Genomic DNA, 13,955 nt, shown 5'->3' with positions numbered 1-13,955 from the left:
TTTCATTTCTGTCGCTGGGGCTAGCAGTTCACTCATCACTTCTTTAAGATTCTCCCCTCTGTTCTCTGGCACGCCCTGGAAACGAAGGACCATATTGGCCTTTTCCATTTGGACTTGCAACAGTTGATCTTCCATGGAGATTTGTTTCCTTTCCAGCTTTTGCACTTTCTTCTTCACTGTCTGTGTAGTTACAGCCACTTCCTTTACCTTCTCAGCATCTTGCTTCATTATTTGTATCAAGTCGCTTATCTGGGTTTGTTGTGCAGTAATGCTTTGAGTAACTACAGAAATCTGTTCCTTGAAGTTATCCAGCTGTTCCAGCAGAGGGCGCATATAATCCACTATAGACTTTGCCACCTCGCTGGTAACTTCTGGTTTGGGGCTCTCAGGCCCTTTCGCTTTAAAAAGCCTTTCTTTGTCCTTCTTCCCCGCCATCTCTGTCGTTTATTTACTTTCGTGAATTTTTTAAAAAGTCTCTGAATGTGCGCTCGACCGCTTAGATTCGCTTTGGTAAGTACTTCTAGGCAGTTTCCCTCGTGTTTTCTTCCGCTCCCCCCTCAATCGCTCAAAAGTTTGTGCACATAGGAGGCATCCTTCTCCCGCTCATTTCCCCCCCCCCCCGTTCGGGGGGTGGGGAGCTATCTTTTCCCCTTTAAACGCTTCGGAATTGACTCACGTTCATAATTGGTCATTCGACCTCGCTTTCATTTCGTTTCTGCCGTGTAATCTCCTGCGCTTGTCCCGGTCAGCGTCACTAAGTCCATACGGTCTCACAGCACGGAGAACTGTTGGAACGAAGAGGCGCCTCTATTCTCCGGCATTCCCCTGTCGAAGAGTTCCATAGCCAGGGTCCCTTTGCCGGACCCCTGGGGGGGGGTTGCGAGCCTGCGCACCCCCTTCTTTGGCTGGAGCGCAGCTTCACCCCCGGGAGGTCCGGGAGGTGAGTCTTCTAGCGTGCCACCATAAACCGGAAGTCAACATCCAAAGCATCTTAGTTGCTCTCCTCTGTACTTTCTCCAGCTCTGCAATGTCCTTGTGGAGATATGGTGATCAGAACTGTACACAGTATTCCAGAGGGAGCCACCGGCCGGATATCGCGCGCGGGGAGGAGGCGTGGCTAATTGCCACGGCGCAGTTTGATCCGCAATTATGCGATCAGATGCGCCGGCGGCACACCACGGGTCCTTCCCTCAGCGCTGGCAGGTAAACGAGGGGCCGGAGAAGAATGCTGCGCACTGGCACAATCACACCACGGTGTCTGGAGGCAGCCCGTGGCAAACGTTTACTAGTACCTTGGAGGTACTAGTTTTTTAACGCGCATTGTTGGCGATAAGCCATGGGTGCGCCCCACTTCCCAGATGTTGGGGTGTGATCGCGCCCAGATAATCTGCCCACCATCCGTGCCTCTCCTGTGGCAACTTTGCCGTGTGACTGGGGCCACCATAGATCTATACGGGGGCATAACAATATTGGCCATTTTATTCTCAATCCCTTTCCTTTTTTTTTTTTTTGACTGCCCCAAAGAGCAGAATTTTTATTAAAATTTCAACTAAGTACAATATACAAACAGAAGACATACATACACTACAACATACAACAAATAACATGAATGGGCGGTAAATATCCCATGCTTAATATACTGGGGGGGGGGAACGCCTCATTTTCTAGTATAAAAGTCTAGTTTCATTGCCATTTATTGGGATATATATATATAAATTATCTATAAATTATTGTCGAAGAGTTCCATAGCCAGGGTCCCTTTGCCGGACCCCTGGGGGGGGGTTGCGAGCCTGCGCACCCCCTTCTTTGGCTGGAGCGCAGCTTCACCCCCGGGAGGTCCGGGAGGTGAGTCTTCTAGCGTGCCACCATAAACCGGAAGTCAACATCCAAAGCATCTTAGTTGCTCTCCTCTGTACTTTCTCCAGCTCTGCAATGTCCTTGTGGAGATATGGTGATCAGAACTGTACACAGTATTCCAGAGGGAGCCACCGGCCGGATATCGCGCGCGGGGAGGAGGCGTGGCTAATTGCCACGGCGCAGTTTGATCCGCAATTATGCGATCAGATGCGCCGGCGGCACACCACGGGTCCTTCCCTCAGCGCTGGCAGGTAAACGAGGGGCCGGAGAAGAATGCTGCGCACTGGCACAATCACACCACGGTGTCTGGAGGCAGCCCGTGGCAAACGTTTACTAGTACCTTGGAGGTACTAGTTTTTTAACGCGCATTGTTGGCGATAAGCCATGGGTGCGCCCCACTTCCCAGATGTTGGGGTGTGATCGCGCCCAGATAATCTGCCCACCATCCGTGCCTCTCCTGTGGCAACTTTGCCGTGTGACTGGGGCCACCATAGATCTATACGGGGGCATAACAATATTGGCCATTTTATTCTCAATCCCTTTCCTTTTTTTTTTTTTTGACTGCCCCAAAGAGCAGAATTTTTATTAAAATTTCAACTAAGTACAATATACAAACAGAAGACATACATACACTACAACATACAACAAATAACATGAATGGGCGGTAAATATCCCATGCTTAATATACTGGGGGGGGGGAACGCCTCATTTTCTAGTATAAAAGTCTAGTTTCATTGCCATTTATTGGGATATATATATATAAATTATCTATAAATTATAATTCTGCATATCAAAGCTTATGTCTAGACCTCCTTGCTATATCATTATTAGATTCAAATCCTGAGCAATTTCTAGAGTCTATTAACATTTAAAGATTTAAACATTTATATTAATATCCTTGTTCTATTATTTCAGTCTACGACTTCATTATGGTTGTACCAATTGTAGAATCGTTTCCAAGTATTTTGAAATGTGTAATTTGCAATTCCTTTCATCAATAAAGTTATTTTGTCCATTTCAGCTGCTTCCAGTATTTTACTTATATATTCTTGTTTCTTTGGTGTATCCAGTACCTTCCAATACTTGGCATATAGTATTCTTGCTGCAGTTGTAAGAGACACAATCAAATATCTATCATCCTTATTGAAATCTTTTGGTAATATATTCAGCAATATAACTTCAGGTGTAAATGGTATGATACTTCCTAAGATCTTTTGCATTAATTCATGTATCCATTTCCAATACTTTTTAATTATTTCACAATGCCACCACATATGGTAAAAGGATCCCATCTTATTTTTACATTTCCAACATATATTAGAACATTTGTTTTAGATTTTGCTAATATCTCCGGTGTTATGTACCATCTATAAAACATTTTATAAACATTTTCTCTATATGTAATAGCTTTTGTAATTTTTATCCCCCCCCCCATATTTGTTCCCATTGGTCAAGATCAATATTATGACCTATATTTTGCCCCCATAAAATCATACTAGACTTAACAGTTTCATCAAACATTATATCATTAAGTAAAAAGGTATATAGGCTCCGGTCACACGGGCAGGAAAATGCGGGGGGGGGAGCGTGGCTGTTAGTCCCAGGGCAAAATAACGCGCGGTTGCGCGATCAGACGTCCCGTGGAGGTCCCGTGTATAGGGGGGAGGTGCCAATCACACAACCATCCTGCAGCGCGGCAAAGAAGCGGCTGAAATGGACTACATTTCCCAGAAGGTCACTCGGTGGGAGGAGAAGGGAGAAACGGATGTGGCCAAGGGGTGGGGAAGAGGGAGCTTGAGTCCTCAGTGTGAGGGAAACTAACGTTGGTGGTAAGGCGGGGGCGCATCTTGCCCGAGACTGCTGGCCGGGAGGAAGGAAAGCAGCAGAGGTTCCCGTTGCTGCTGCCTGCGGATGGCAGGAGAGACTGCCACCGGTTGCTGAGGGCAGGAGCCTGGGACGTGTACGCGACCGGATACCGACACGACCTTCTTCTCTGCTGCCGTGGTGTGCTTCGAGAGAGAGAAAGAATGAGGCAGAAAGATGGAATTAAAATGAACAAAGGCCGACAGCTTTGTCTGTTAGGGCTGGGCGGGGACGGGGAGGGGGGCGGGGGGGGGGGGAGAGAAGGCTCTGACAACTGTCTTGCCTCTCCTCTGCTTGGCGATTGGAGCTCCGTGAAGCGGGCGCTGAAGGGCAGAGTAAACTGCTGCCGCCTTCTAACGCTTGACAATGAAACCAAAAGGCAGGTCCCCTGGAGGGGGTGGTGGTGGTCGCCGCTCTGGGCAACTCTGAGCTGCTTTCCGTGCGGCTCCTGGGGACGGTTGGACAAGCAGTCGCCTCTTCGCCTTCCCCCAGGGCAAACGGGGTTTTTTCCCCCTGTACACTGAAGTATGCGCATGCTCCGTTGGGTGCTTGTGCGCATCCATGGAGACTTGGGGGGGGAGCTTTTTGCGAGGGGACATGGGCGGGCGCCGGACGCCACCAGAAACGCAATCAGACGCCCACCCTTGCCCCGCAGTTTCCGGAAACTAGTACCTCTGAGGTACTAGTTTTTTACCCCGCATCTTCGGCAGGAAGCCTCGGGTGAGCCACAGGAGCTCTACGCTTCCCAGATGTGGCGGTAAGATCACGCCCGGAAGATCCACCTATCTTCCATCCCTGTAGCGTGGCTAATGCTCTGTGTGACCGCAGCCATTGTCTCTTTATAAACTTTGAATCTGTAGATGTCAAGGCTTTTTCAAACTCCATCATATTTTCATAAAAACCCAGTTTTTTAAATCTCTGTGCTTTCCCTGGTATTTTGTAAAGCCTTAAGTCTTATTCTTGGACGTTTCCCTTGCCAAATAAATTTCGAAATTATTTGGTCCGATTCTTTAAAGATTTTTTGGTTCTGTAAAATAGGAATTGTCTGGAATAAAAATAACCATCTGGGAAGGATGTTCATTTTGATTATTGTGATTCGTCCCCTTTTTTCTAAATCTTGTTTTAATTGTTTTTAAAAGTTCTTTGTAATTGTTTTCATACAAGGTACTGCATTTATCTGTTATCATAATTCCTAAATATTTTATCCTGTATTTGAAATCCTGAAGTTTCCTGCAATTGTATCTTTTGTTTGTTATCCATATTCTTGGTTAAAATTTTCGTTTTGTCCGTATTAATTCTCAATCCCGCTACTTGTCCATAATCCTGTATTTTTTCTTTCAAGCTGAGAACTGAAGATTCTGGGTTCTCCAAAGTAAATACTACATCATCTGCAAATGCCAAGAGCTTAAATTCTTCTCCCTTAATTTTAAGCCTAGTGATCTTTTTTTCTTCTCTAATTGAATCATTCAATATTTAGAGTACAAAGATAAACAAAAGAGGGGAGAGAGGGCAGCCCTGCCTTGTCCCCTTTTGGATTTCGAAGTTGCATGTCCGTTCTCCATTGACCGTTACATTTTGTTTAGTATATATCGCTTGAATCTTTTTAATAAAATTGTCTCCCGCTTCCGCCATCTTTAATTCCTCCAATATAAAAGTCCAGTTGACATTATCTAAAGCCTTCTCTGTGTCTAAAAACATTAATGCCCATTGTTTCTCATGATGTGTCTCGTAATATTCCAAGACATCACAAATATTAAATTGTTTTTGATCTGCCTTTTTGGTAAAAATCCAGCTTGGTCTTTATATATCATTTTTGATAATATTTTTTAAATCTTTCAGCTATTATATAGATGCAAAAATTTTATAATCCACATTTAGTAACGAAATCGGTCTATAGTTCTTAATTTCTTTTTCATCTGAATTTTGTTTATGTATCAATGAAATTACAGATTCTTTCCACGTCTCAGGAATTTCTTCATTTTGTATCACATTATTACATATATCTTTTAAATGTGTTGCTAGTTGCTCTTCAAATACAAGATAGAATTCAATTGGTAGACCATCTGGTCCTGGAGCTTTATCTTTATTTTGTCTTTTTATTGCTTCCACTATCTCCATCATAGTTATTGGTTGATTAAGCATCTTCCTGTGTTCTTCTGAAAAAAATTTCAGTTGATGTGTTTCCAAATATCTCTTTATCTGTTCGGAATTTGTTTCTGGTTTTCTATATAAAGTTTTATAGAAGTCTTCCATTATCATTTTTATTTCATGAAATTTATTTGTCTCTGTTCCATCTTTCCTATTTAAAGACTTTATATAAGACTTTTTTGTTGTTGTTGAATTTTATAGGCAAGCCATCTGGTTGCCTTATTAGCATTTTCAAAAAAGTTTTGTTTCACAAATAATAGTTTCTTGGCTAATTCCTCTTTAAGTAAACAGTTCATTTGATGTTGGAGTAGCTTAAGTTTAAGTTTTGATTCTCCAGCTGTCAATTTCTCCATTATGATCTTGTCTTTGGATTTCTCTTTGTAGATTACTATATTCTTGTCTTCTTTGTTTATTTATTCTTGCAGACTCTTGTATTAGTTTTCCTCTAACAAATGCTTTACATGCGTCCCATACTATTTTTATTGATATGTCTGGTTGAATATTTTCTTTGAAAAATAATTTAAGTTCTTTCATTTTGTTAAGAAATTTCTCATTTTTCAAAATGGACATATTTAATATCCATCTATTTTTAGGTCTTGTTTCTTGCAATTCCAAAATAATAGGTTTATGGTCTGCATAAATCCCGGCTTCTATCTCTGCTTCAAGAAGGTCTTTGATGACTGTTGTTGAGATCCAACACATATCTATTCTAGACCATGAGTTGTGTCTGGCTGAGTACTAGGTGTATTGTTTTGCAGTTGGGTTTCTCGCTCTCCATGCATCCACTAGGTTTAATTCTTCCAGTAGTTGACTCAAAACTGTGGGAAATTCAGCGCCTCTTTTTTCCCCCTTGGGAATTTGCTTTTCTATCTTTTTCTTCATCAAAAACTGCATTGAAATCACCTATTATGCAAATCTCTTGAAATTCTTGTTGAGTAATTATGCTTTGTAGATTTCTGTAAAATGGTTCTTGATTTTGGTTTGGAGCATAGATATTCACAGTCAGCAATCTTTTCATTTGTCTTTGTATTTCCACTATTAAAATTCTTCCATCTTGTGAAGTGTATATTAATTCCGGCTGTAGTTGTTCTCTTACAAATGTGGCTACTCCTCTTTTCTTTTTTTCCTTATCTGCTGCTATGAAATTTTTCCCCAGTCCTTTTACGCTGATATATTTTTCATCTATTTTTCTAATATGTGTTTCCTGAAGACATATTATATCCAATTTTTGTTTTTTTAAGTTGGTGGAATATTCTTCTTCTTTTCTGAGGCCCATTTAAACCATTCACATTGACCAATAAAATTTTTATTTTGCCTTTATCCATCTTGATTCTTATTCTGTTGTTCCTGTTTATCCTTTAGCCATTTCCTCATGCCAATTGGAGATTTCCTAATAGTTCCTGTTCTCCTCTGTGTTTTTGGGGCAGCCGATGCTCCTTGCAGTTCTTCTTCTTCCAACTCTTCTTCTCCTTCTTTGTCCCCTTCTTGTTCTGCCGATAGATCAGCTCCGTAGGTTTTGATGAAGTCTGCAGCTTTATGAATCGAGGTTATTCTAAATCTTTTGTCTTTAAAGTTAAAGATTAGGCCTTCAGGAAGTATCCATCTATAATTAATGGTGTTCCTTCTCAGTAGTGTTGTCAGATCTGTATACTCTCTTCTCTTCTCTCTAACTCTCCATGGTATCGCCTTTAAAACATTTATTGCCGTGCCTTTCATCTTCAATGGTGTAGCATTCACTTCTCTCTCTTGTCTCTCACCACTCTTTTATGAAATCGTACTTGGACCTCTCTTGGTAGTTGAAATCGCCTTGAGTAAGCCGAGTTCATTCTAAATGCCACATCAATCTCCTCCGCAATCTTTTCTGCCTCCAAACTTAGATGTTCTGCCAGTAACTGTGCCATTTTGTCCCAGATGTCTTCATTTTCCGTTTCCTAATAATCCCTAACATAGAGATTGCCTTTTTCACTGCTGCAGCACTCTGGGTTGGCACTTTCAATTAGCTATACCCTATGACCCCAAGATCTTTTCCCCTCTTAGTCTCAATTTATTTATTTATTTATTTATTAGATTTCTACCCCGCCCTCCCGCCGAAATGGCTCAGGGCGGCTTACAATTTTAAAACCAACATAAAATACACTCAATAAAAAAAATACAATTTAAAACCAATTAAATATGGCGGCATGATATTATAAAGTGCAAATGCAACACAACCGATGAAGTCATTCTTACTGGAATGTCCGGCAAATAAGCTCCATTTTCACGGCCCTGCGGAATTGCTGGAGGTCCTGCAGTGCTCTGATCTCACTTGATCTCAATTAAATTCAGACCCTGTTAGCCTATACTTGAAGTAGGGATTTTTTTTGTCACAATGTACATCACCTGACACTTACCAACACTGAACTTCATTTGCCACATTGTCGTCCACTCACCCAGTTTGTGGAGGTGCTCTTGGAGTTCTTCACAGTCAGCCTTGGTTTTCACCATCCTGAATAGTTTTGTGTCATCTGCAAACTTGGCCACTACATTACTCACCCCTAGTTCCAGATCACTGATGAATAAATTAAATAGTACTGGCCCCAATACTGATCCTCATGGGACCCCACTGCTTACTTCCCTCCACTGTGAGAACTGTCCATTGATTCCTACTCTTGCTTTCTGTCATTGAGCCAGTCCCCTTATCCCATGACTACTAAGTTTCCTCAGGAGTCTTTGGTGAGGTACTTTGAAAAAAATATTTTAAAAGTCCAGGTATATAATGTCTACCGGGTCACCATTGTCTACATGCTTGTTCACTTTCTCAAAGAACTCCAAAAGGCTGGTGAGGCAGGATTTCCCTTTGCAAAAGTCATGTTGATTTTCCCTCAGCAGGCTCTGTGGTTAAGAAGAAGAAAAGAAGAGATTGGATTTATACCCCACCCTTCAGTACCCAAAGGAGTCTCAGAGCGGCTTACAAACTCCTTCCCCTCCCCACAACAGACACCCTGTGAGGGAGGTGGGGCTGAGAGAGCTCTTGACAGAAACTGCTCTTTTTCCAAGAACAGCTCTTATCAGAACTACGGCTTGCCCAAGGTCATCCAGCAGGTGCAAGTGGAAGAGTGGGGAATCAAACCTGGTTCTCCCATATTAAAGTCCGTGCACTTAACTACTACACCAAACTGACAATAATTCTATCTTTGAATAGTTTCAATGTGCAGTGCATTGCAGCAGTCTGGTCTCAATGTTTTTGTGGCATAGAGCCAGGTGGCCAGATCAGCCATATCAAGGTAAGGGGCCATCTTTCGGGGTAGACTGGAAGAAGGCCTTTTTTGCAACTGCATTAACTTTTCCATTATTAATGTTGGGTCTAGTTTCTCCAAGGTTCTTAATGAAATCAGCAAGGGTCAGCTGGACTCCAGATAATGAAACTGAAGCTCAAACACTTTGGCCACCCAATGAGAAAGGAGCACTCACTGGAGAAGAAGACCCTGATGCTGGGAAAGATTGAAGGTCAAAGAAGAAGGGGACGGCAAAGGATGAGATGGTTAGACAATGTCATAGATGCAACGAACATGAAATTGAGCAAACTTCAGAGGACGGCGGAAGACAGGAGGGCCTGGCGTGATCTGGTCCATGGGGTTGCGAAGAGTCGGACTCGACTGTGTGATTGAACAACAACAACAAGTGGGGAGAGATCCTTCAAGATCTCTTCTCAACCAGCAGTGCCTCTGTCTTTTCAGGGTTTAGTTTCCATTTGTTCACCTTTAGCCAATTTACCACGGCAGCCAGGCAGTTATTCAGGACCTCTACCACATCAAAAGGGAATTTGAATAAGGATATATAGAGCTGGGAAAGATTGAAGGTCAAAGAAGAAGGGGACGGCAAAGGATGAGATGGTTAGACAGTGCTATCAATGCAACGAACATGAAATTAAGCAAACTCTGGAGGACGACGGAGGACAGGAGGGCCTGGCATGATGTGGTCCATGGGGTCGTGAAGAGTCAGACTCGATTGTGCGACTGAACAACAAAAATATAGAGCTGAGTATCATCCACATATTGATGACAACCAACCCCAAAGCTGCGAATTATTTGTCCTAAGGGCCTTACGTAGAGATTGAAAAGCATGGGGCATAGAATAGCACTCTGTAGAACTCCACAGGATAGATCCCACACTAATGACAACTGGTCTTCCACAGCAACCCTGAGTCCAGTTTTTGAGGAATTATTTGAACCAGTTCAGCATGCATCCCCTGATACCTGCTTCTGCCTCCAAGCATCTCTACAAGATGATACGATCTACTGTATGAAAGGCTGCAGATAAGTCCAACAAGAGCAACAGGGAGGACCAACATGGTCTTTGCCTACAGTCAGATGAAGGTTGTCAACTAAAGCTAGCAGAGCTGTCTCTGTCCCATAGCCTGGCCGGAAGCCAAATTTAAAAGGGTTGTGAGCAGATGAGTTGTCCAAGAGAATCTGGAGCTGGTCTGCTACTGCTCTCTCAGTCATTTTTTCAAGAAAGGGCAGGTTAGACCAGGCAATAATTGGCTACATCATTTTCTGTAGGGATTTTTTTAAAGTAGTGGACAGATAATTGCCTCTTTGAGTGGCTGAGGGAAGATGCCCTGAGTTAGTGACTGATTTATAATAGATACTAAGGTTTTGTTGATGTGGGCCTTACATGATTTTAGCAGCCAGAATGGGCAAGGATCCAGAGTGCCAGAAATGGCCTTCGCTAGTCCCAGGATCTTGTTGAGATCACAGAACGTCATGGAAACTGGGACAAAATGATCCATGAATAGACCAGGCAGCACATTAGTCTTCTGGTGTGCCTGTGTTACAACGGACATCCAGGTCAGAGTGTATTCTCAATATTTTTTTCATCAAAAACCTTGGCGGAAGACAACTAATTGTCTCTTCCTGAGACAACAGGGGCTCAGATTTTGGCACCAGCAGTTTCTGAGTTACCCTGAACAATCAGGATGGTTATGAGCCAGCTGATGCTATAGCAGCAGAGTAGAAACATTTCTTAGCAGTATTTCATAGGACTTTCAGTGGACTTACCAGCACACGGGATATGACGGGGTCTTGAGCTGTGCGGTGGGCAATGTCTGCAGCCTTCAGCGGGGCATTCGGAAGGCCGTCCAGCTGGAGTACGAGGTGCACTGGGGCCGGATCCTCAACCACGTCTGGTAGGGGAAGTCGGCTAAGGGCGTCGGCATGGCCCATAGCTTTCCCCAGGCGGTGTTGCAGCTGGTAATCATAGCCCGCAAGGAAAATGGACCACCGCAAGACCCGCAGGGAGAGGACTTGCGGCGTCCAGCAATCGGGTGCGAAGAGGCCGAGGAGCGGGCGGTGGTCTGTGGCGATGGTGAACGGCCAGCCATAGACAAAGTCATGGAACTTCTTGACCGGCCACGATTGCAAGTCCCTCACGATCTATCTGGGCGTAGTTCCGCTCAGCCACAGAGTGTGCGAGTAATACGCAACCGGGACCTCCCGCCCATCCGGGAGATGATGTGCCAGCACCGCACTGACACCGTAGGGTGAAGCATCGCACACCAAAACCACAGGCAGCGTCTCGTCGAAGTGGGCCAGGACTGAGTTGGAGAGCAACAGTTCTTTCACATTCCGGAACGCGGCAGCCTGGCGGGGCCCGCACACCCAGGGGGCCTGCTTATCTGACAAGTGATGGAGGGGCTCTGCTACCGCTGCCTTGTGGGGAAGGAAGGCATGGTAGAAAATGGTGGTACCAGCCCCGATCCCGGAGCAAAGACCATTGTGCTGATCGATGGCGGCTGGGAAGCGGTGTGCTCACCCTCATTGCTCATCTATTGGAGGAGCGTAAGTAGCGGTGCGTTGTCTTCCATCGCGGTGCCTCATCAGCCCGGCTGGGATGCTCAGCGGGATCCCACCTTCGTCGCCATTGAAGTGTAGTTGGTTAGACACATGTATAAACCACTGAGACGGATGTAGTGATCAGCATGGTTTACTAGTACACAACAAAGGCAACAACTACTGGCCGGCTGGCCAGCTATATACACACCTGGGGACACCCCCCTAGGTCCTGTTGGTGGGTTCAAATCTCTCGCCATGGTCCTATTGGTTCCCAAGTGGAGAGACTAGGAGCCTAGTCTGTATTGTTTCTACAGAGTCAAGCTCGGGAGTATTCGCTGGCCCCTGGTGGCGGTCAGCGGACATAACACTCTTTATATATATGCAATATCCAGGAACGTGGGAAAATGTGCACGTCACTTGTTGCCTATCCTCCACTGTCAACATTTTCTTTAATGAGCATGGTATAGTAGAGGCCGAGCCTGGATAGCCCGGGGCCAGCCTGAGCTCAGAAGCTAAGCAGGGCTGGCTCTTGTTAGTACTTGGACGGGAGGCTACCGAGGAATACCAGATCGCTACTCAGAGGAACGCAATGGCACACTACCTCTGAACATTTTTTGCCCAAAAAACCCTACGAAGTCGCTATAAATCAGCTGTGACTTGGTGGCAAAAAAGAAGAAGTGGTTAGTGTGTAGGATCAGGGAGACCCAGGTTCAAATCCCACCTCAGCGATGGAAATGTGGGCCATTCACACACTCTTGGCCTAACCTACTTCACAGGGTTGTTGTAAGGATAAAATGAAGGGGAGGGAAACAATGTAAGCCACTTTGGGACCCACTGGGGAGACAGGTAGGGTACAACTGAAATAATAAAATTAATGAGAGCTACTTTTGAGTACTGAAAAATATACTGAGCTCTTGGCAAGTTTTATTCTGACTTAGAAACAGAACATGAACACTAGGAAGAGCACCAGAAATGAAGCTCTCAACTGCAAAACAGCACAGAGAAAAATCCTATGAAATAAAAGGGTTTTTTTTAAAAAAAAGAAAAAGCATAGAGCAGGTCACTTTGTAGTCTTTTCCTAGGAGATGCATGAGCTACTCTATAGCAGCTAACGAGTTACCTGTTGGGAGACCACTTCCTGATCACCGCTTCCTTATAAAGTGCAAAGTGGCCCTCATGAAGGACAACTAATTGAGAATAGATCAGTGGCTTTAAACAGAGGCAACCTACAAATCTTGGGAAGTATTCAGAACTTGGGGGCAAAGTGTGGGGGAGCATCTGAAATTTTAGACTGGTTCTTCTACTCACCTGCAATTGCTTCTGACATAATTTCATACTGCCTACCCCACCTGAATATAAAAATCCTGAATTTAAGGTGTTGGCTGAGGGTGATCATTTAGGATTCCTGTATATCATATGCATATAAATAAAGTTCCATTTTCTGTAGCGCTGTTTTAATATATTTTTTTTAACCCAGAGCATTTAATAGTAATGTGGCATACATACTTGATGGGCAATAGAGCCAGTTTGGTGTGGTGGTTAAGTGTGCGGACTCTAATCTGGGAGAACCGGGTTTGAGTCCCCACTCCTCCACTTGCACCTGCTGATGTGACCTTGGGTCAGTCACAAGCTCTGGCACAGCTGTCCTTGAAAAAGAGCAGTTTCTATCAGAGCTCTCTCAGCCCCACCCACCTCACAGGGTGTCTGTTGTGGGGAGGGGGAGGGAAAGGAGTTTGTAAGCTGCTCTGAGACTCCGAGTGAAGGGCGGGGTAGAAATCCAATCTCTTCTTCTTCTTCCTCTTCTTCTTCTTCTGTAGAGGTTAAGTGCGCGGACTCTAATCTGTGAGAACCGTGTTTGATTCCCCACTCCTCCACTTGCTCCTGCTGGATGACCTTGGGCAAGCCATAGTTCTGGTAAGAGCTGTCCTTGAAAAAGAGCAGTTTCTGTCAAGAGCTCTCTCAGCCCCACCTACCTCACAGGGTGTCTGTTGTGGGGAGGGGAAGGGGAACGCTCTGTAAGCCGCTCTGAGACTCCCTTGGGTAGTGAAGGGCGGGGAACAAATCCAATCTCTTCTTCTTCTTCTAATAGTGGATTAGCGATTAGGAACCCGTGGTCTAGTGGAAAGAAATGTCAACTCCCCGCGTCCTTGACACGAGGCAAAAGAGGGAGTGGGTTTCCGCGGGGTCCCCTCAGTTTCCCCCTTGTGGTGACAGGTCCACGGTCCTCTTACCAGGACATCAGCCGCCAGTGGCGGCTGATGTCCTGGTAAGAGG

Source organism: Gekko japonicus, unplaced genomic scaffold (genome assembly GCF_001447785.1).
Source record: "Gekko japonicus isolate JY-2015 unplaced genomic scaffold, Gekko_japonicus_V1.1 scaffold1169, whole genome shotgun sequence".
NCBI classification, from domain to species: domain Eukaryota; kingdom Metazoa; phylum Chordata; class Lepidosauria; order Squamata; family Gekkonidae; genus Gekko; species Gekko japonicus.
This window is presented reverse-complemented; position numbering follows the sequence as displayed.